The sequence below is a fragment of the Rhinolophus sinicus genome, linkage group LG01 (assembly GCF_036562045.2).
Source record: "Rhinolophus sinicus isolate RSC01 linkage group LG01, ASM3656204v1, whole genome shotgun sequence".
In the NCBI taxonomy this organism is placed as follows: Eukaryota; Metazoa; Chordata; class Mammalia; order Chiroptera; family Rhinolophidae; genus Rhinolophus; species Rhinolophus sinicus.
In genome coordinates this window covers 194,495,639-194,520,539 of record NC_133751.1, presented here as the reverse complement: position 1 = coordinate 194,520,539, position 24,901 = coordinate 194,495,639, and positions in this window count along the sequence as shown.

Sequence of the window (24,901 nt, the reverse complement as noted above, 5' to 3'; positions counted from 1 at the left end):
AGGAAGCTCTTCTCTTCCATTTCTCACACTGCCCTGAATCCGCGGAGGTGCACAGCCCTCACTCTCTCATGTCTGTAGAAACAACATGACGTATGTCTTCCCAGACGTGCCCAGCGCTGTAGTGTTTCCATCACCCATGAAGCTCTCTGGACCTACGAGTACAGTACCAGTGCAGCTGCCCAGAGTGTGGCAGTTTCCTGGGGCTGCCATAACACCATGCCACAGACTGGGTGCCTTAAACCACAGAAGTTTATTTTCTTCATAATCCTGAAGGCTGGAAGTCTAAGATCAAAGTTTCAGGAGGATTGGTTTCTCCTGAGGCCTCTCTCTTTGTCTTGTAGACGGTGGTCTTCTTCCTGTGTCTTCACATGGTCTTTCCTCTGTGTTTGTATCCCAATCTCTTCTTATAAGACACCAGTCATGTTGGATTAGGTTTCACCCATATGGGCCCTCATTTTACCTTAATTGTCTCTTTAAAGGCTGTGCCTCCAAATACAGCCACATTCTGAGGTATTGGGGGTTAGGACTTTAACATTAATTTCAGCCCCATAACACACAGCAACTCATTGAATGCCTTTAAGTTTCACACTAAAGAGACATGATGAGGAGAAAGACTGGGGCATCAAGATTCTTTTTTACAAAATATATTTAACCCATCAGAACCCCTTAAAGAGACAGAGAAAGAATTAATGAGATTATTCAGGAAATACTGCTCCAGTGACCTAGAAGCACCCTTTGGTTGAGAACTTCTGATCTAGAGAATAAAGGAAATGTTATCTGTGCAAGGTTTCTGACAATATGATAAAGTTAATTTGAATGTTAAAATGATCACCTCTCTTGGTGATCAGGCAAGAACTGGACTGAAGAGGAGGTAAATCTGTAATCAATTGACTATTACTGTCAAGCCAGCTCACCGTGTGGCTTTTTTTTTTTTTTTTTTTTTTTTCAGAGAATCACTGACAACTAACAGCAGATCTTCAAAACAAAATTTCACAGGAGCCTAGGCATTTAATTTTATCTCACCCTTTTAATGCTGAAACTTCCCCTCAGACAATTTGGTTAGGTGTAGAATTAGGCAAAACCACTGAGGAGGCAACCCCTTGCAGAAAACATTGACAGAGCTAGGGTTGGGGAATAATGAAAATCAAACTTGACAAAAAATGGCTTTTCAGTATATTGAAAAGAGGATTGAATCCACCACGGACCAAGAAATCCCCTCATCAAATCCAATCTTGATTTTTACCTATGAACTGATTAGTCCCACCTGTCACTCAGCCGTTTTATCTCCCAGGTTCAGTGGATGAGCAATTTTGCTGTGGTTTGTCAATTTGGTGTCAGTCCACCGAGACCAGAATATTGTTCAAGGTGGTAAAAATAAAAAAAGGAGATTTACTTAAATGCATTTTATACTGCTATTAGTAGATTTTTAAATTATGTTTTAAAAGCCCCAAGTTTTCGAAGAAATCATAGGTTACAGCAGCAATGTAAAAATAATTATGACATCTCTGCACTGCCATTTAATAAAACTATTTTATTTTTATAGCCCTCAAACAAGGCAAAGCTTGATTTGAAAACATAGGTAATTTTAAGAGGTCAGAGGCAAAATATTAATACATCTTTGTAATCCTTAAGTATCCTGAGAGTGAAACAAATTTGGAAAGATTCTGCATAAGCATATAAATTACTTTGGAAAAAAATAATGGTTGTATGATTTTTCATTCGTATTGTAGCTTTGAAAATATCCTTCCACATCTCACTTATGTTTTATCATAATATTTATCTCTCATTTGCTCTGCTGATACAGATTGCCTTGATTTATGAACATAAGTAGAAAAGCTGGACAAGCCAAAGACCTTTCCATATTAAAGACACTATGTATGTAAAAATCACTGGATGAAGATAATAGTTTCCCAAACAAAATGCTGATTATAGTCATAAAAGAGTAAGAAATATAAAGACCTCCCACTTATCCTCTGTTGACGAGATATAATCAACATTTTCTTTCTTTTTTTTTTTTTTGTCTCCTACAGAGCATTTATAAATGGTCACCCGATTTTTTAAAAGTCATTATAAAATGAGAAATATTTATAGAACATTCCATTAAGGGAGAAAGTTATACCCATGCCATTAAAGCCTGTTTTCTTTATATTGCCAAGGGCTTTCTCAAGCCCAATCTCTTCCTTAAGTTTTTAAGCTATGGTGCGCACTTCCCACATGGGTCTCCACATCACGCTTGTGCTAATTCTATTTGTCAATGCAATAAAAAGTATTCATTCAAAACTACGATCACTTGGAATTCACTAATTGAACTGAATATCCAGGCTAGAATTTAGAAAAGCATATTCTATTTACAAGAATTCTCCACCTTGGGAATTTCATTTAGAGGAAGAAATGGATCTCATTTTAAATTGGCGGACTAGTAAAAAGATTCAGTATTAGTCACCAACATTTAGAGGTTAATCTACACCAAGCACTCTGTATTTGTTTAAATACTAAACCTCACTGTAGCTCCATCTTACAGATGAGAAACTGAGTATAAATATTAGGGTGCTGTAGCTAAAAATATGAGAAAACTTGGCTACCCTGGCTGATACAAATATATTTTAGTTTCCTTCACATAAAAAGCACGGAAAATATAATACAGTCTGGCTCAGTAATATCATCAAGGACCTGCTCTCTTTCTGTCTCAGCATCCTCAGCGTGTTGGAACATTCCTTCAGTGTTGTTTATGAGATGGCAGTTGCAGGGCCTGGCATTACACTTTCTGTTTGTATCAGGAAAGGCTGTTCAGGAAAACATAAACCTTCATAGGCATTTTAAACAGAAAGGGGATTTTAGTGCAGGGAATTTGGTGCTTGAGGAATTGCTGGGAGGGTGGTCTGAGAGAAGACGGGTCTGCATAGGTCATTGCTGGTTCTGAGTTTCCAACTGGCTTTTGGGGTTAGGAGGCTCTAAGTACCACAGAAAAACACTGACCACAATTGCACTGCTCAGCATCAATGCAGGTGACTCTGAAGAAAATGACCAGAAACCTCTACAAAAATCTCTTCTGTGCTGCAGTTCATGTATCTGCTCACTGTTGTCAAAAGACCAAGAAAATGGCTTCTGTTTCTCATCTATTTTCTAAACCTCATGTGAGTGCTTACCCTAAACTGAAACTCTGGTGGCAGGAATTCTGAGCAAGGCACCTCCCAGGCCGCCAGCCCCTAAGGTACAGGAAGAGCATGGATGGGAGAAAGGGATATTGAATTAACATTAAACAATCCAGCACAAGGCTCCAAGGAGCAAGAAGAGGAAGCACCATCCACCAATGAACTTCATCTTCTTTACCAGGAAAACAAAATCTTTTGTTTGTATTTTATTGTCTAGAATAGGATCACCTGGTGAACTTTGGCTGCAGGAAAAGCAGAGAGAAGATGCGTTGAGCTTTTCTTGCTGTTTAGTGGAGACAAGAAAGAGCCTCAGGCACAACCTTTGAAGAAGATGACAGATTGAGATGATATAGATACGATTTTTTTTTTAATTAACTAAGAACTTTTACCAATACATATAGACAAACCAAAAGCAAACATCAGGAGTCACCATAGAAAAATTGGCTAATAGAAATATCAAATTACAGGAGAGGAGGTCCATAAAGGGCACAAAAGCATGTGCAAGAAATCCTCAATATCATAAGTAGTTAGAAGATTGAGAATTTAAACTAAGATAAATTATATTCCAGTAAGAGTGCAGATTTGTGTAGCTATTTTAGGTGGCAATCTGATAGTACTTGGTTAAATTAAATATGGACTTAGCTTTTGACTCAGAAATTCTGCTCCCAAGTGGATATTCCAAGGAAATTTTCAAGCAGGTCCACAAATTAATAGGAATATGGTTATTACAATTCTGTTAATGATGGTGGAAACTGAAGGCAATGGATAGGTAAAATGTGTTTCATAAACACCATGGCAGAGTAGGAAGCAGCAGGAACTGATGAATCCAGCAAATACAGTGTAAAGTGGAAAATAAGTGAAAAACAGATGAGATCTCTAATCCAATGTCATTTGTAAAAATTAAAAATACACGCAAGCAAAAGGCAATACATACTTGATGATGACACATTAGAATGAATGGCTCTGGCAAGAAAAATAGGAAAGGGAATGGAGACAAAGAATAAATAAATAAAACGGGAAAAGGGTCTTGCTTGGACCAATGACAAAAATGTGCCATGAACTGAGGGTGATGATTGATTTAACCCTGGGCAAATTAGGTTAATGAAAAGGACCAGATATCAATTGATTTTGAAAAATTATTTGTGTGTGTGTATGTGTCTGTGTGTGTGTGTTACAAATACCCATTTATGCTCTCCTAGAAATGTGTCACCTAAGGGATAGCATGCAATGGTTCTGAGAGTTATCTATGCAGAAACCTATCTTGGTTAATATGACACCTTTCAAAATGAGTGCCCTGCACGTTGGCAAGCCAGGAAACATGGGAAGCCAGTTGCAGCACCCCCTACCCCCCCCACCCCACCCAGGCCATGGAGCAGTTCCAAGGGTCTGTGGGAGACAGATCAACACAACGAAAGGCTAATGAACCAGGAGCCAGAAGACACACACTTTGTGGAGAACATTCTCCTTTTTGTTGGGAATAATTGAGTGGTTCTTATCAGGATGTGAGTGAAGTGTTCAAAACTCCAAGGTACAACCATCAGTCACAAGGATTTTTATGCAAAGTCGTTTTCTCATTTTCTAAGAGTGTGCTAAGAAATAATCAGATATTATCAACTTAGGTTTCTCAGCCCCTCTGCTTGTGAGGTTTCTTTCTTCTGCTTCAACAGCCTTGACAGGGACGTTTTCTCGTGCCCTTAGTTAAGAGGGGCGGAGAGAGAAACCTGTCACATTCCACCCACCAGCCTGTTCACCGCTTCCCTGGGGGTCAGTGGAAACGGACTCCCTCTTTTAGTTCAGGGACGATTGGCAGTGATGATGTCCGAGAACAACTATTCTTTTCTCAATATGGATGCTGAGAGGTGGGTGTCCTCTCTTCTCAAACAGAAATATTCAATGCAGCCAGCATGCATAATTTATCAGGACATAGCACAAGACAGAAACATTTTGCTGAATACACCCTACCTTTATCCCCTCCCCTTGCTAACACACACAGGGTATCCCTGGGAGAACCAAAGGCCAAGCCTGGTGGCACGTGCTCTCCTGGCAACAGTTTGTCAAGCTCTTCTTTTTCACAGATAAAGGGGTGATTGTCATGTGACAAAAGGACAGCAGGACTAAGATTTTCCAAGGATTTCCTAGTAAGTCCCTGAAATTTAGTGCCTGTGTGACTTTGGACAAACTACTTAAATATCTGTTTACTCTAAATAAATTTGAAATATTGCTAAACACAAAGACTTGCTGTGAGAGTTACCCACTTCGGAAGCGGCGTCAAGCAGACTAAGGTATTTCTATCTCCAGAAGCCCTTCCTTCTCAGCTGCATCCAGCCTTGACTCCCCCAGGATACACCATTCACTGGACTAGTGTAGAGAGGAAAAAGAGGGTATAGATCCACTTGAATGGAATGATTATAACCTATGTATTATGTAGCCTCCTCTCAAAAACAGAAACCCACATCCAGTATTATCATCTTCAGATTATACTGGTCATGTTATACATCAATATTACGTATCTAGGCAAATGCAGCTACATAAGTTTGCTTTTTGGTAGCTTAAAATTCATCTAACATTGCATCTTGCTATTGTGTCCTTTTATTTTTTAATATCCTTATAACTGGGAAGTCATAGATACGCACTCAGAAATTTAGAAGAATGCTGTATTTCATGACCAATTTAACAGCATGTGAAAGTGGTTTTGACTATTTATGATGCTTTCCCCATATACTGAATTCAGAAACTAACTTCTATTTTAGATAAGTCTCCACTAAACTATTAGAAGTGATGAGAGTGGGCTCTGAGTCCAGTGTCCTGGCTTAGAATCCTAACTCTGGTCATACCATATAATATTAGGCAAGTTTTTTAACCTTTCTGGGCCTCAGGTCCATCATGTCGAAAAGTGATTAACACAGTGCCTGACAACTTGTAAACACCAGTAAATATTAGCTGCTGCTGCCGCTGTCACTGCTACTACTATTATTATCATTACTGCTCCTGTGTTATTACTCGCTAATCCCTAACAATTCTTATATCACTCCAAACATCCTCTTGGAATCCTTAATCATGTTTCTCCATAAATATGTCATCTTTCTGCTCCAGTTTATTGTCAGTAGCTTTTTTTTTTTCCAAGTCCAGTAAGTATGAGATATATTAAAATCAAAAGAATTGTTCTTTCAGTGCTCTGGCCTGGGCAATGAATTGGAAGACATCGCTGTCACTTAAGAAGAGAATAACAAAGAGTAAAAGCCCTCCTCGTGTCCTCATTTTCACTTTGATGTGCCACAAATAAAAAATGAGCTGACACGCCTACAATCTGAAGACACCATATTGTTGTCACTCGGCATCCTGGCACATCTGATCCCCCTCGTGCTGCCAGAGCCGTAGAAGCCTTTGAAGTTAGAAAATAACACTGCCTGATCTTCCAGCACTGATAATTAAGACACAGTGTGGCAAATCAAAAGAGACATGCCACCTAGTATCTACATTCCCTTCCCAAGCCAGAGAGGGATGGAAAAAGCAGAAGGGGAAGGAGGAGGAAAGCAAGCTGAGGGCTGTGATTCATAAATCAATTGGTTCTGCCTTTCGGTAGGAAAAGACCAGCAACTTCTCTATTATGACTCAATCCCATCTCGCATCCCCAAAACAATTTTTCTTTCTTTGTTATGGTTTATGATCTTTGAGTTTCTTTTTCTTAAGATTAATTTTTCTTCTAAGAAGGGAGACGAATGCCATCTCTTTAGAAAAAAAGGAAAAACTCATCATTTGTCTTCCTGTGGGGGGAAAATGGATGCACTTTTATGGCATTCTTCTTTGTCATAAGCAATTGCTATTGTGTCATAAATTTAAAACAGGTTGTGCTTCTGAGGCCCTGTTCAAATCTGAGCAGGGGACATGTGGGATATAAAGGTTTATTAGTATAAATGGATAAATAATGAATGTTGAGTCTCGGGAACCTTGTGTTCAGCTAGTTGGCTCCAATAACATGTCATAATATATTTTTTTAAAAATTCAACTAGGCAATATCTTCACAAAGATAAATTGACCTAAACTCTAATTGGAAAGGCATAGAAAGCATATTGCCATGTGCATTTCTTTACAATAAATAATTTGAGTCTTTGAATTCAACTGTGGTTTATTTGTGAGTATATCATAATCACCAAAATGGGTGACAGACATTTTTTTTTTAACTCATTGTTGAATATATTCAGAATGAAAACCTGTTAACTCTATAGAAGATCTGTCTGAACATTATCTCAATTGATATTTCCCTGTTGTTCTCTTTCCGGTCTCTGACCTTTCTCTTTTTACTGCGATATCATTTAAATGAAAAGATTCACCACAAATTGCATAGGGATGAAAAAAAAAAAAACTCAGCATGATCTTTAAAGTCAAAGGAAAAGCTAACTTGACAAATAAAATTGAATCCCACCTCCTATTTTCAAAAGAAAATTTTCAAGAACGTCAAGATAACAGTTTTCAAATTTCAGATTACTCAGATTATGAAACTATGTACCAATTGTCAAAATCATAAGAAGTAATTTTTAAATATAAGTATTAGGTACTAATGGGGTAAGATTAAAAATGACCCAATTTGTTTCATAATTTTTTTGTGTGCAAGATATAGTATTAGCAAAAGGGAAAGGAAAACGCCCAGGATGTAAAACGTGGAATCATTTAGACTCCTGAGATGCTTGCTGAGCAAAACGGAGGGATGGATAGATGTGGGTGGGACAGAAGCTCCCAGGGAAGCAATGTCGGAATTAACAAGCTCCCAGGAGTCAATGTGTATGCAGACAAAAGCTGTGAGTTAACATGTGGCCTTACTAGTTTGTGTGTCGTGTAAGGCTTGAATGTGTTTAATCATGAAAGGGAGATGACTGAAGAATCCCAGACCTTAAATGGATTCCAGACCTTCATTGTCTATACTTCTTCATATTTGGTAAAGGAGGGAATGTCAGATATGGCTCTAGGGACACCTTAACCCAGAAGAGTCAGACAGTATCAGACAGTAGGACTGGGTACGGGCTTCCTACAAAATGGAGGTTATTAGAATGACTTGACGAGTGGGTCAGGCGTGAAAGCTACATTTGCTATTACTGCTATCACTATTCCTCATTTAACATGGCTACAGCCTCATACAGTTTATAACATATATATATATATATATATATATATATATATATATATATATATATATATATATATGTAATATCTCTAGACCTTCTCAGAAGTCTCCAAAGATAGTAATATTGTTATCAACCCTGTGATGAGTCATCCAAGGACCTGAGAGGTGAAGGATGTGCCAAAGATGACACAGGCCCCAGTGACAGACCCTGAAATAAACCTCAGTCCCTCTGGTATCCAACCCCATATTTTCAGAGAAACTGCAAAACCTTTAGGAAAAGAAATCACGCATGAGAGAAGCTGTGAAAAGAGACATATGGTTTGGTGGAAGGAAGATGTGAAAGGAAAATGGAGAAATCAGGAAGGAGAAAATGGTATAATTTCTTTAACAATCACTTACATTGTACTTGGTATGTTCCAGGCAGTCTTAGGTATATTATCAATATTGACTCGCTAATGCTCACAACAATCGTGTAGGGTAGGTGCTATTAATAGTCCCATGTTAAAGATGCAAACACTAAGGCCCAAAGAGGTTAAATAATCGGCCTCAGGGTCTGGCAACCTGGCCAGAGTCCATGGTTCTAACAAGAAAGGTTTGCTCCCTCTGTGGGTAGTGGCTTGGTTGTTGGAAGGATTAAGTGAGGTGATATAAGTCAAGTGTTCAGTACAGCCCTTGGAAAAGGGTATTTAAAAGAACTAAAGTACATATCAACTGCGTGGAGAAGACAGCTGGCAGACGTTTCTGGCTAAAGTGAAGAACACATACTGTGATGTCACTCAATAGGATGGAAGTTGTGCAAAGTGTGATGAGAGATATTAAAGAGCAACCCTCACACAGGCGGTTTCCTGGATGCATTCGCCTCTGCCTTTGGCTTTCTGTTGAGCTTGGCACACTTCAGACCAAGATCAGATTGCCCAGGCATTCTTTTGCCTCTTAGTTCCCAGCTCATCTTTACTTTAATCCCAATCCAGAACTAATTTTCCCAGTGTCCTGAAATAATTCCACAGCTCAAACTTTACCAAGTGACCAGACTCTGATGATACAAAGATGAAGAGATATAGCTTCACCCCCTCAAGCAATGGACTTCCTAGAACGTGATTACAGACATATAAGCCAGTAATAATAACATTGTCGTACATGAGGGGGAAAAAAAGACTCAAAATTTGCCCAAGGAACAGAAGAATGTTGCTTTTGTCTTGGGGCGGATTTCCTTCATGAAGTGAATTGAACAGAGCTTGGAAGGGAAAGAAGATGGGTGTGGAAAGGAGTGTAGAACAGAGAGAAGCCAAGCCAATCACATGGGCTCTCCGAAGTGCGGCATGCTTGAGGAAACATGTATGATTCGTGACTGCTCAAAAGTAAGTTAGAAGAGGCTGAAGAAACAGGAAGAGTGGGGAGGCATGAGGGGGTTTGGCAGGTGTCCTGTCATGAAGGCTGTATGCATCTTGTGAAGCCTCATGGGAGAGGGGATAGGAAGGGGTAGGCAGATCAGACCTGTATTTTAGATCATACCTCTCCTGAAAACATGACTGAAAAATTTGAGGAGGCATAAATTAAGTGCAGAAGTCTATCTCCAGGTGAGAAATGTTAGAGCTTGACCCAACACAGCATTATTAGGGGAATGGAGAAAACAGAAGATAGGCTTGCAAGGGATACAGGAAGACAAATGAAAACGCACATCAGAGCTGTGCGTCACGCTGCTATTCCTGGCATGATGACTCTGTTAGTGGGGTCACTGATGCAGATAGCAAATACAGGAGGGAGAAGAGGTCGGAGGGTGAAGCATGAGGTGATACGAAGACTTTTAGACAGGGTGAGTTTAGAGTGCCTATGAGGCACCTAACTAGAGATTTCTTCTAGTGAGCAGTGGAAAATGGGTGCACATGACAGGCATTCAAAATTAATTTCCCTTGATGTATTTCTGTCCCCTGCAATGCCAGTTGTTTGGAGTGTATTCATCCACTGGAATCCACAGGACCTGGTGATTCTTTTGTGTGTTTACCCATCACTGCTCACCCCGCAGGGTCCCTTCTGGATGGAGTTGGTTTCTGGATTAGTTTGGACAATGTAAGAACATTGGAAGATGGAAGAAAACAGAAGTTGGATTATCGATTTCTTTAATTTCTTTGCTGAATCCCTGCAGTGGAGTGGTATCGTTGGGGTGGTATCCTTCGACCTAATGCCACAGTTTTTGTTAGGTGACTCCTCAGCAGTTCTCTCTGTCTCTGTCTCTGTCTGTCTATCCATATCTCTCTCTGTCTCTCTGTCTCTGTCTCTGTCTCTGTCTCTCTCTCTCATTCTTGCTCTAACTCTGTTCTCTTTCTCTTCTTGTCCCTTCGGGCCTAGCTGTGGTAACTCCATTTCTATCCTTTGGGTGACTCAACTATTTCTTTGGGTCTTCTCTATGCTGGGATCACACCATTGTAAAAAGTCCCTTTATTAAGCTCTCTTCAAATGCTCGACTTGAGTGCACCACCTTTTTATTGCCAAAACTGGCTGCTAAACTTGGCTTTGAGATATCCCACTCTCCTAGTTTCCCTTCTATTTCATCATCCATCCCATCTTACTTACTATCTTTTGCTGGCGTCACCTCATCTTTCCAACATCGAAATTCGAGAATGCCCTGGGACTCAGTTCTCAGACTTGTTCCTTTCTCTGTGTAACCTCAGTGCCGCACGATCTCGTTCAGGTGACTTTAAATAACTTCTAGATCATAACCACCAGAGTTATGTCTTCAGCCCTAACCTTTCCCACCGAATTCCAAACTCAGCTATCCACTTGAAAGGCTGAGTCGAATCAAACTTAATTTGTCCCAATCATGCCTCCCCCCCCACAAACCCCCCCACCTCGATCATTTCCATCTCAGCAGCAGCACCACGCTGGCCTCACCTGGGACTCCTCTTTGCTGCTAACCCTGCAAATCATCCAGTAGCAAGTCCTGTCAACTCCACCTTCAGGAGACACCCTGAAAGTAACAACTTCTCACTCTTGCACCATGAGTGTCCTAGTCCGTGCCACTTTTGTCCCTCAGATCTCCACACTTTTACTCTCTCCCCTACTGAAGCCAGAGTGGACCTCTTTGAAGCACAAATCAGAGACTGTGACTCACCCATTCACACTTTCAAAGATTTCCTATTATTACAAGCCGAATGAAACCCTAGGACTGTAAGCTCTCTGTCTTCTGGCTTTTGTCCACCTCTCCAACTACTGTGTCCTTTTCCAGTCACTCTGACCTTCTTACTGCCCAATACGGTAGCCACTGGCCACATGTGCCTATGAACACTTGAAATGTGGTTATTGAGATTGAGGAACTAAATTTCCCATTTTATTTAATTTTCATTAATTTGAATTTAAAAACAGGTGCTAATTTAAGTATCAGGAAGTTCTTAAGTATGTTCAAACAACATGGATATAGTAATCCTCCTTATCAATTATAAATTTTATAAAATCAAAATGTAAATCAATTATTTCCAATGAGAATTTAGCTTCCAGGTTGAGACACGCTTTAAGCATAATATACACACCAGATCTGACAAAAATTGCATTAAAAGAATGTAAAATATCATATTCATAATTTTTATATTGATTACATGTTTATAAATGATAAAATATATAATTAAAATCAATTTTACTTTCCCTGACCACACTATCTAAAATAGCCTCCATCCTCTCTCCCTTAGCCTGCTTTTACTTTTCTATGTAGCTCTCATCACTACACCTATTTGCTTATCCTGACTCTCATACTAGAAGTAAGCCTTGTAAGGGCAGAGACTTTTCTCTGGTTCAGTGATGTGTTCCCACGGCTTAGAACAAAAAAAATGTATACAAGCCCCCAATATTTGTTGAATGAATGAATGAATTAATGAATGATGAATGAATGAGCAAATGAAATAAGCCACCGATACTCAACTGTGGCATAGCATGAGCCATTTCCGTGTGTATATTCTATGACTCTTACCTGAATCGAGCATTTAAACATCTCTACCATGTTGGAACTTAAGTGAGCATGAAACATTTCTCTCATGGGAACCTAGGACTTTGAAATTTCAAAGGTGTATGGAAGTCTTCAAAAGGGAAAATAATATATGAAAGATACAAATTTGAAGGCTTCCAAAGTGCCTTTTGTTTGAGATGCCTTAAAATTACACTTGAACTGTTTTTGCGATGCAGCTACGATTAAGCACACATTATTTTTTCAATTTTCAAGAGTCAGTAGCAGGTAATTCCAAGAAGAAAGGAAATTAGCATAGCATAAGCATATTCTAGGCTATTCCCAATATGAAAAATATACAAACCTTATCAATTGTACGCTGCTGGGAATCACTATGAATTTTTTACTTAGATTTTAAACTTCAAGTACTAAGACAATCCTCTTTTTTTCTAGTGTGAAGTTGTATGTATATTTAGCATGAAAGCCAGGGAGTTTTAATTTTTTTTTTCTCAGATAGTATCAGGTTGTACCTCCTAAACAATAAAGACTGCGCTAACAATAGCATCACCACAAATGTCAAAGAACTTGCTTTCAATCACAGTTTAGGAATTTCAAAGTTGAAGGTAAGAGAAATGCATCAATATAGCAAAATGGAAATAGATGCATTTTTATCTTGCCTTGCAGAGAAGTTGCATAACTTTCTGTAACAGTAAGGTTATCATCATAGATAAGTGCTAAAGAATTTTAGCAGACTCAGGCAATAAATCTTCAGGGATGGGAGGAAAAGATGGGGGGAGGAGAAGGTCTCCCTCCAGAAGGGTCACAAACATGGGAAAGTGTGTAAGAACAGCTGCTGGCCTAACTGATGTCCAGAGTCTAAAATCACTTCTGAATGATTATTACCTTCTTTGTGGACGTGGGGTAATGAGTCCATGAGAGGGTGGGAGTGGAAGATCACATCAAACATCATTTCTTGTCCCCATTCTGTCAGGTACGGTGTCACTGGGTTCCTTATTTTGTTTATCTGCTTCCTAATCAGCTATGAGTTAGTGAAATGGGTTAAACTTGTGTGTGATTAAGGAGAAGATATATTTTATGTTAGGTGTTGGGGGATATCTTTTCTGCATATTTCTGATCGTTAGAGCCTCATTCTTGTCTGAAGGCCTTAGCCACATTCAGGCTGTCTACTATGCTAGAGATAGAAGATAGTCTTGGTGAATTTTAGGTGCGAGTCATAATTTTACCATTTGCCTGAATTTTCAGGCATGTGGAGTTAGAAAAATAGTAGAAGATGAGCTTCTGGAATTGTGCTTCCTGAGGCTTGCCACGGTGCTTGGCAATGGTGACAGGGATTCTGGGTGCAAGTCTTGTTGGATAGAGGCTGCCAGTCTGTAAATTATCCCTGGATTGTGTCATAGCCTCTTGAAAATTGTATGTGCTGGAATCTGCTATCAGTTGGTACAAACAGGAACATGAAGTAAATTTAATCTCAAACCACTGAAATATGCGTGAATTTATTGGATTCTGGCATGACTCAAATTACAATCCCTTCTAGACAGTCTTTCAAATCAAAAAGGCTGTTTATTTGGAAATGAAAACTGAAAAAAAAAGGCCAAAAAATATTCAAAAGTGTTTTTTTGTTTTTTTTTTGATCCTTCAAGGTTCATTTTCATTTTCTTCATTCTTTTCTACCTGGAAATTGCTTTAACACCCGTCTTTCACAATTACTCTGTTCTTGTCCTATGAAGTCCTAAGCTGGGATGTGTACCTTATACATAAACTGATATGATAGTGGTTAAATCTGACAACACTTTCTCTCCCCAAGAAAGTATTTGTAACTGTTTCCTATGCCAGACATTCACTTCAATTCTGATATCAAACAGCTTTTGCTTTACACCTCTGGCTGTCAAATGCATATGCTGGCCTTCCTCTAAATTTAAAATCCAGTCAGGGGAATGAAGGAGATAGCACTTCTTTTATTACAGTTTGGGAAAACAATAAAAGTCATTTTGGATATTGAAATATCCCATGAAGCACTTGGGTATATTTCACTCTGTGCTTGGGAAATTGCAAACAATATATCCAAAGAAACAGATGTCAACTAAATAAACTTAAAGCAACGATGCCTCCACAGTCACCAACTAATGTGCAGATACTAAATTGAGTCAGCGAACCACAAAAAAATAAGCACAGAGAAAACTAATTGCCTAGAAAAGAATGCTCCACTTGCTTTGTCATTAGCTACTTTAAACACTCTACAAGTGCAGCTTCTCTGAAACCCAAATTCCAGAGTAGAGATCAGACGGATACTAAAACCAAGACCCAGGCTTGTGTCTCTCATATACTTCATTCAGGGCAGCCAAGATTCAGACAAGCCTCACAGATGGAAAGTAAACTGACCACGCTACGCCGTTTGTTTCAGAGAGCTGTCCTTCAATACGGAGAGGTCTAGTTCAAGTTGCTCACACTTTCGTGCGTACATAAATCACCTGGGACCTTGATAAAAGGCAGATGCCGATTCAGCAGGTCTGGGGCAGTGCCTGAGCCTCTGCACTTCTAATCTGTTCCTAGATGAGGCCCGTGCAGGGGCCACATATTTAATAGCGAGGGTTCACTTGGCTAATAGTTTCCTTGGAAATGAGAAGACCTGAGTTACAACACTCACTCTTCTGGGAATCCACTGTATGACCTTGGGGACATTGTCAGACTGATCAGTGCCTCAGTTTCTCATCTGTGAAGAAGAGGTCCAAAATGTTGATATGAAACCCTGACGGAGTTAAAAATGTTCTCTGAACATTTGGCTGGGGTTTGGCGGAGCAAATGTGTTCCAGAGCATTAAAAGACATCAGAAGAGTAAAGAAATGAGTCTTAAAGGCTGCAAATCAAAAAGTACAACAAACACACAGGTCCTGTTGGAAGGCAGAACCACAAAGAATAAGAAGAAAGTGTAAGAAAAAAAATATGAAGTGCCACAAAAAGAGTCATTTGAAGCAAAGTCAGACTTCAGGAGAGGAATAGAGGATAATGTGAAAGTACTATATTCTTTAATGTCTGAAGAATGAAGACCACAGAGACTTACAAAGAGCAGATCCTTGGAGGGATATGGAGAAAAAGATGATATAGCACATACAAAAACAAAGGAGGAGGAGGAAGAGGGGGAGGAAACCTTCGGATGAAAGACAACAGATTATTTAAAATATAATATAATTAAATCACCTCTTTCCCCAAAAGCCTGGATAAATTTTTAAAGCAATGTTTTTATTGGCCTTTTGGCATTATTTTAAGTACCTCGGATACACACAAGTATACACTAGTCATTGCTCAGCCTTATATTGCCACCAACATGACACGAACCAAGTTTCCAAGGATTTGCAAAAGCACTCAAGGTTATCATCACTGAGACTCTCTGTATCCGGCCCTTCTAAGAAAGGCAGTCTGCCTTCTCATCCCCAAATCCTCCTTGAGACAGGGAATACCTAGCAGAAATCTGGGGGGCAGAAAGGATGGAGAACAAACAACAATTTTATTCATTTTCCGTATAAGTCACTAACTAATTGAACTGCCATTATCAGCAAAGCTGGAAAATCCTGCCTCGCAGTCACTTACAGCATTCTTAAATGTTTCCAAGGTTGAAGCTACTGATGATTAACTTCCTGGGAATACCCGTGGTAACTATTTCAGAACTGTGAACTATCACACCTTCTCAATGTCATCAGACACCCATGCCAAGCAAATACCTCTTCAAAAGGCTGTACGATTGCATTTCATTTTTGGAAGTGACCATTTCTGGCCACCAAATGGTAATACTCTCTCTGAGCCTGCCAAGGGGCCTGGCTGACTTTCTTCCAGATAAAAGATCTGCATAAGACTAACATTTCCTATAAATCAGCTGGTCCTGCACCAGAGGCGGAATCTGAAATTGCACTGGCAATTTCGACAGATCTACAGATGGAAACAAAGGGTCATGTTTCAAAGATTTCAACCTAGGGAGTGCCAGTTAGAACATTTGCAATACAATCACTTGCACCACAGGCTAGGGGAGATGTAGTATTGCTCACAGATAAAGATAGCAGTCCAGGAAGGGTAACCTGGCCCCCTAAATTCATCAAGATTCACTCAAGACTCTACTGCAATCCTCACAGGCTTTTATCTCTTCGACAACCAAACCCACAAGGATGGCCAAAATAGAATTCCAGTTTAGGGGAAAGAAGCTAAAGAACTCTGCTATGAATAACACCTTTACCCACATGCAGAACATATTTTCATCGGCACACACCACGAACTGGAGAACTTAGGTTATTAAAGGTGAAAGAGGCTAAACAGTCTTTGCGATGGCTCTCTTGGGACGCTTATTTGCATAATGAAGCTAGGACAACTCAGCAGTTCTTTGGGATCAGCTACTTGTAGTCACACGCGATAGTTTTAATTCACTAACTAAATTACTTTGTGGAATTGTCGGTAGCTAATCTCAAAACTATGTCTACAAATAATTCATGACTATATTTGCCAATGAAGAAAGAGTCTAATGGGTAAAGGTGTATAGTTTAATTAATCTGTCTTCTAGAAAATCCCAAATGAATACATAGATGATGATCACCTTTGATATAGATTTAAACATTGCTGAGGTCATCGGCCTAAGCTAAACTCAAGAGTTGGGCCTCGGCTTTGCTCTCGATGCCCAAAGCCAGAACACCTAGATAGCCTTTTTTTGTTTGTTTTTGGTCAAAAACTTTTGACCGTGATCTTATTTTCATATTTAGTTGTTGCAGACCATTTTACTTAAAATATTTTTACCTGTGGAACTCAAACTGCAGGGAAAAGTTTAGCATAAAATATAGGTAGGAGTAAATTGATAAAGGTGGTTTTAAAGAGAGAAATGGGGTTATTTAGTACATAGGAACAATTTAACATTTTACAGTTAACTCATTGGATACATTTCTCTGGAGTTTTTATTATGGAATGGTTTTACTTTAAGAAACAACTCAGGGTGGATGAATCAGTGGAGCACAGAGGATTTTTTTAGGGCAGTGAAAATACTCTATATGGTATTATAATGATGGAAACATGTCAGTATACATGTGTTCAAACATGTAGAATGTACAACACCAAGAGTGAATCATCAGTGGTAACAAAAGTACCACTGTGAGACGCAATGGTGATAATGAGGGAGGCTGTGCGTGAGGGGGGCTGAGGGGGTGGGGGGTGGCGACGCAGGGGTTATGGGTAGTCTCTGTGCCTCCCTCAATTTAGCTATGATCCTAAAACTGCTCTAAAAGTATAGAAGTAAACAAATTCATGGTTTGAGCTATACTTAAACATTCATAAATAATAACTAATATTAATAATAATGATTAATATTAATGATTAATAATAGTAATAATAATTAATAGTAATACTAATAATAGTAATAATAATTAATATTGACCAAATATTTATTATGTGCCAGGCACTCTGCTCAGTGCTTTACATGGATTAATTCACTTGTTTCTTACAACCTCTTTGTATCATAGGTGCTAGCTATATATCTATTTTATAGATCACCACAGAGAGGGTAAATAACTTGCCCATGACCACATAGCTAGTAAGTGGCTGACCTGGGATTCAAAGCCAGACACTGAATTATTGTATCTGCTGGGAGATCCTGCTGCAAAAGCAGTGCTTAGGTTTTCCTAGTGCTTTGCTTTTTCTAGGCACATTTGTTATATAGAAATTGTTGTGTGTGTATATCAATCTTGACTCTATAAACAAAAACCGTATTGGGTATGTATATAGTGCCATTCAGTGTGTTTGGACATAAATGTAAGAAGGTCAATAAAGAGGGCCTCCTTCCACAAGGATCTCTGCATCTCCCCGGATGCTCATGGAAATCCTGACATCATAACATATACTGAGTAGCTATCCCATCAGTTGTTAACTGGTGAGGAGAGTTATTTTAACTCTTTACCTATTAAGTCGCAATTTAACTTCTTTTGCCTTCATGGATAACTTTCTAACCCAACACACCTTATCTTTCAAATCAAAATGGGGGAAACTAAGGAAAGGAAAGTAGCCATGGTATGCCATGGTAAGTGTCAGATAAAGACAAAATCAGATGGATGCTACAGAGAAGAGGAAAAGAATATGAAAATCAGGAAGTTGGAAGTTTTAGGGAGCTGGCCACAAGACAAGAGAAGGAGGAAAGTGTTTAAAAAAGGAGTAAGACTGTCAGAATAAATGTGGTCCATCTGGCTGTGGAGGTGACTAGAGTCCAAAGTGAAGGGACTTGACAGGCAGAGAGGAAATAGGTTCAAAGATGAGTAAGTCATAGCTTAGTTCTCCCTCCCTTTGAAAGTGGGATGGACTTTGTGACTTGCTTCCAACAAATAGAGCATGAAAGGGGGAAAATAGTCCATTTACATTGGAAAAGCTTGACAAACACAACCTTAACCAAGTGATGAAGCTTAACAACACAGTGATAAATCATGTTGATATCATGTGTCCCTGATGCGATGTGATGAGAAGGGCACTTCATTTCCAGGATATTTTCCCCCAAACCCACGACCCAGTCTGATCATGAGAAAAACATCAGGTAAACCCAAATTGAGGGCCATGCTGCAAAATACTTGATGAAAGCTCTTCAAAATTGTCAAGATCATGAAAAATAAGGGAAGGTATTGAATCTGTCACAGATCAGAGGAGACTAAGAAGAGGCGATGACTAAATACAATGTGGAACCATAGATTAGATCCTGGCATGGAAAGAGGACATCAGTGGAAAACTGGTGAAATCCAAGTAACGTCTGCAGTTTAGTTAGTAGTAATGTAATTACTGTCACTATTGGTTGATAGTAATGAACCAATGTTCATTTCTTAGTTTTGCAAAATGCACGACTGTTATAAAAGGATGTTTACACTACGGGAAAATGAGATGAGTACTGGGGAATGCTCTGTGCTATTTTTGCAACTTTTTTTTTTAATTTATGCTTATTCCCGCATAAAAAAATTAATTTAAAAATAATTGTGGATTACAATTTCATCTTATTAAAGTGATTTTAAAGCATAAGTGTTTTTCATTTTAAAAGAAAATATGCAATTTTCTATGGTATAAAGAAAATTGGAAAAAAATACAAACCTTTGGTTGAGCTATAGAGCATACTGTGCAAAAAATAAAATAAAATAAAATAAAAATTAATTAATTAATTAATTAATTAATAAAAACTGGTGGTTATTTGTTACATAGAGGCCTTATGATAAACAGAGACAATAAGGCATATGGTCAGCATGGTTAAAAGCCACAGATAAAGGTTAAGGCATTTCAGGGTGATAGCTCCCATGTCAGCCATCTTCTGTTTTGCATTGGACAATTAAGTAAATATTCTAAGCAGCCATTAAACCTCAATAACATGGGAGTTCCACAAATTAAAAATGTGTGCTCAAGGGACTTAAGATAGGAAGAGCAAGGCACAGGTTAGGGGCCAACCCTGGACAATAATGAACAAGAATAAAAATATGAAAGTCAGTGACCCCAACACTGGTCACTAGTAAACTCCTTGGGCTGCAAGGTGGACTAAAAAGAAAAAGGTGGAAGGGGATACTTTACAAAGTTGTTTCCAGTCTGTTTCCTCCAGTGATGGCATGAGGAGGCTGGAGCATGAAAAACTCTTGCCTCATTACTTTGTCTCCTCCCCTCCCCTTTGACACGCTAGAGTGGAGAACAAGACCCTGAGTGACACAAAGCCCAACTCTGCCACTAGCTGGAGTTTTGATATTAGGAAATCCCCGTAAGCTCCATGGATCTCACTTTTTGCTAGAGAAAAATGAATAAGTTATACCTGATCATTTCAAAAGGTTTTGTTTTGTTTTGTTTGTTATGTGATAAGAGGATCTTATGGACTACTTTTGGCACAGAAGCCTCAATTTGCCGACCTTGGTTGTTATAGCCAATGGCATGTAAGAATGAATATAGTCAACATTTATATAAGTGGGCCCTGTGTGAACCTTGGTTCTGTCAACCCAGTGAAGGGTCTGCCATTTTTTTAGCAGCTGAGGATGTAAGCAGCAAGATCATGCTGTTACTTCCAGTAAGCTCTGGTGTGCTGGTTACTTGAGGCCTTTAAAATTATGTAATCAAATTTATCTTCCTCTTTTATTGCTTTAATTTGGAATCCAGATCACAAGAGTATGGGCCATTTGTATAGAGATAACATGAATTTCCCAAGGAAATAAAGAAGCAAATTATCTGGAAGTATTAATGACCATTTCCTGGTGACTAAATACTGAAATGGGAACACTAAAGGCAAACTCTGTGCTCTAGATCCTCTTTCATAAGGGAAGAAAACAAAGAGAGGAAGGAAAAAGAGAGAGAGAGAGAGAGAGAGAGAGAGAGAGAGAGAGAGAAGCTTTAAGAACAATATGTAGTATGAAATCCATAAAAATGAAATTGGCCACAGAAAAACTAGTCATATTAGAATTGGAAAGTAGTCAACCATTTTAAGTTTAAAAAGGGGTGAGGAGAGTCATCTGGGGAGAATTAGGAGTGAGATAAGATGACCAAATGATCCTAGTTTACCCAGAATGTTCTCTGCATCTTGGGAACCCACCCAGTGCCAGGCAAGTGGGAATGGGTGGTCACTCTAGAAACAAATTATAATCAAACATCACATTGTTTAGTTTGGGTTTTTTTAATGACTTTTCCAAGGTCACATGACCTTTTTTTTTTTTTTTTTAACAAACTTTTGTTTATTTTAAGTGTGTTTTTCCAGGACCCATCAACTCCAAGTCAAGTAGCTGTTTCAATCTAGTTGCAGAGGGCGCAGCTCAGTGGCCCATGTGGGGATCGAACCAGCAACCTTGTTGTTAAGAGCACCGCGCTCTAACCAACTGAGCTAACCGGCCACCCCCACATTGTTTAGTTTTAAGATGACCCTTACATTGAAATGGTGGACTTCCTTCTTCTTGTGGACACACACATATTTCTTATTCTTATAAAAATGCAGTTTTTTCTATCTTACTCATACCACCTCATATTACATAGGCCAGGAAGTAACTTAGACTTGTGATACATCTAATCTTATGACTGGGTCTGGTTTTTAAGATTAAAAAAAAAGTATAAAACATTTTGAAAACTTAAAAGCAGCACATTTGTAAGGAAGCAAACCCATGCAGCTGTTAATCTGTGCACATATAGATACCACAAGTGCCAAACTATTTTTGCAGTAATCAGAACTGTTTGGCATGTATAGATCAGCTGTGGGAAGGGCAATTCATTTCATATGTAAAGGTAAAATCTACGTTAAAACACACAGATGAGTTTTTTGCCACACAGATGTAATAAAAGTGTTAAGAAAAACAAATTGAGTCATTAAAAGTATGTGCATAATATTAAGAATGAGAAAGGCTTAAATCTACAAATTGAGATAAGTAGCATATTATTAACAAATAACACAAAAGCAAAAGTCGACATATGTAGGATGACTTTCAAATTGGAAAGCGTAGGTAACAACATAGTTTTCAGAGAACTTTAATTAAAGATGCTAGGAGATAGTGAAAAAGATCTCTTTGCTTGAAATGAATAGAAGTCATCAGACCCAAATGTTAGACACTGAATTAAGGGAAAAAATAAAATAAAATAAAAACACATAAAAGCAAGATGTTCCAGTAGATGAGATATGGGTAAATACCCCCAATATTTCAAAATGGAGAAATAAAGTTATAAACTAGAAACTACATCAAGCTGACCCTGAAATTGACCCTGGCCATATTCTGGAGTAAAGTTGAAACCAACGTGGACAGCTTATCATGCCAAACTAATTTCCATTAAAAATTTAAAAAAAGAAAAAAAAGATTCATAGGCAGGGAGATCAAAGAAATCCCAGACAAAGCATATATGCTGATTTCAGCAATATTTCATTTGTGGTTTGTTTTACAAAGTTTCCCTCTATATCCTTAGCAACTGGAAAACACACATAAGCACTCACAAACATACATGGGCAGGCACGCACACACACAATAAGCTGCAGGGGGTATGGTTTCACTCAGCATTGTACCTAAAGTCTAGCAGGGTGGGGCAGGACTCTGCAATAGTCATCATCTAGTGTTTTTCTTAATTACTACAAGCCAAAGATATTCTTATCAAGTTTGGATAAGATATATATCTGCTGATGAAATCAGTTTCCAAAAAGAACTTGACAAGTTAGAATTAATGGTTGTGCTGATTTCTATTCAATTCCTGCACTTGGGCCTCAGACAACAACTGCAACAGTGAAGTGCAGAAGACACCTGATATGACCGTGAGATTGTTGATTAAAATGCTTGGGAATTTGGATTGATATCCATCTCTTTATGAGCCCGTGTCTGCTTATCTTGCATCAGTTAGAAGTATCCTGTCTAAAACAAATAAGGCAGGGTTCTTACAGTAACAGTCCTCGGTTTAATCCTTGCCATCACATTTTAAGACAAACACCTTGATTAACTAAGTCTTATCTAGAACCATGAGACCAGAACTATGGAGACGCTAGGAAGTGGGTTATAGGAGTAATTATTGGAGAAAAGAAAGATAACTGGGTACAGAGCACAGCAGAGGCGTAATAATTATTTTCAGATATTTAAAATTCCATTTTAATGAAGGGGGATTGAACTTATTCCACAAAGCTCTAGAAGACAAAAGTCAGATCAATAGGTTGAAATTTTGAATAGGCAAAACTGAGCTCAGTGCAAGAAAAAAAGTTTCTGGTAATTATAGCTTCTTAATAAAAAGAATGAAACACCAGTATCATCAAGGGTATGAAAACATGAATATTTTTATACTATTGAAATGGGGAATGGGAATTGGATCATTCTTCTGGAGAGGCAATTTGGTAATGTATTCAAAACACTTAAAAGCCTATATCCTTTCATTCAGAAATTCCATTTATAGATATTTACCTACATAATTAATAATGCTGGGAAAAAGTTTATAAGAAATGAATTGCAGCATTTTTATAGTAGTGTATGTTTTGAGATAATCTAAATAGCCATTTTATATATATATAACACACGTAAAACGGGACACTAAACTGTTATTTTAAAAGCATATGGTGGGAAAAAATGTGTAGAAACAGAAATATTCACAATACAGTATTAGTTGAAAAGAGATCCCAACCTTTTCTTTTAAATATAGAAAGCTAGAAAGAGAGAGAAAAAGATGAAAATTAAATAAGCCAAAATACTAGCATCATTACCTGTAAGATACAGAGCAATTTTTCCTTATGTGGGTTTTACTGTTGTTGTTTTTTCCAATCTGTCTAAAATGAAAACATATATATTTGGCAATCAGAAATGAACAAAAAACAATGACAGCACAGACATGTGTTCTTGCATCCCCAGGACCTGAGGCACAGTAGGAAGGTGACACAGTTTTTTTTGTTGAATAAATGAATAAATTAATTAAATGTTATAAATATTTTATGGAGTGAACTCTCTAAAAGAGTTAATAGCTTCCCATTACTGGAACTGTTTAAGCACAGGCAGAATGACTCTCCACATAGGTGGAGGGCATTCTTGTTTCGAATGAGATCAGTGGTTCCCAAAAAGAGGCACCTGGGAAACCTAAAATGCTCCCCCATTTCATGAAATACTAATTTCCAGTCCCCACCCCAGAGTGACTGCATCAAAACCTGCCATTGTTAGAATTGCCTGGGTTAGAATTTGAAGATTATTTTCGTGCATCTGGAAAAGCAGTCTGTGGTCCTGAGCTGATGATGAAGGCACGATCCCACAGGGGTTATTCAGGGCCTTTGCACTGTCTGTTCACTGGCCTGACATGCTCAGTTGGTATCTGAAAATTGCTTGGAGGTATGGGGGGAAAACCCACACATAGGAATTGGGGTACAGAATTGTTAGCCCTCCTCACCATCATCTCTTTTCGTGACCAAGTGGGTGAGTGAAGAGAAACCTGCAGTGTAGACCCAGGTCCCAAAGTGACTGGGTTCCCTTTGTCCAGCAGTTCTTTGTGTGAAGGCCCCTCTGTTCAGAACGCTAAAGAAGAGGGCTCCCTAACCTCAAACACCTTAACAATTGTATTGAATAAATGCAAGTTTTACTTTCCTGAATCCCTACCTCTTATCTTGTTTCCGGAGGGTCTTTCATAACGAAATACTGCACAGACTTTCAGCAAACAGGGAAACATCACCGACTATCAAATCAACACGGTCAAATCTGTCCTCTGTCATACGTGTGTTCTTTGCTTGCTCTTATAAAGAATCACTAATTAATTAATGTCAGACTAGACATTCATTTGTCTAAGAGCTACATCCATATGCTTACTTGTCTCCTAAGATTGTAGCATTGAAATCATATATTAGTTTCAAAAGATACTATATGTATGTCTGTGGTGATAAATTAGAATATATTAATCCAAGTTATTTCCCATCCTGTTTTCTTAAAGTAAGACTGATATGTGAAAACAAATAGCCTGTTATCCCTATTAGGTAGCAGTGTTTTATACCTATTTATAGATGAACTAAAAATATTCCCAAATAACACTTGTAATTGCACACCAAAGGAACCCTCTTAGTTACTATTGCCTACAAACACACACACACACACACACATACCACACACACACACACACACACAATTGCAGGCACCCATGATGGAATACAGATGACTGCTGCTACTAACACCAAAAACTCCAATTACCCCAGTACTGAGTGCTGACTGGGTCTTGATTTATTTTAGGCAA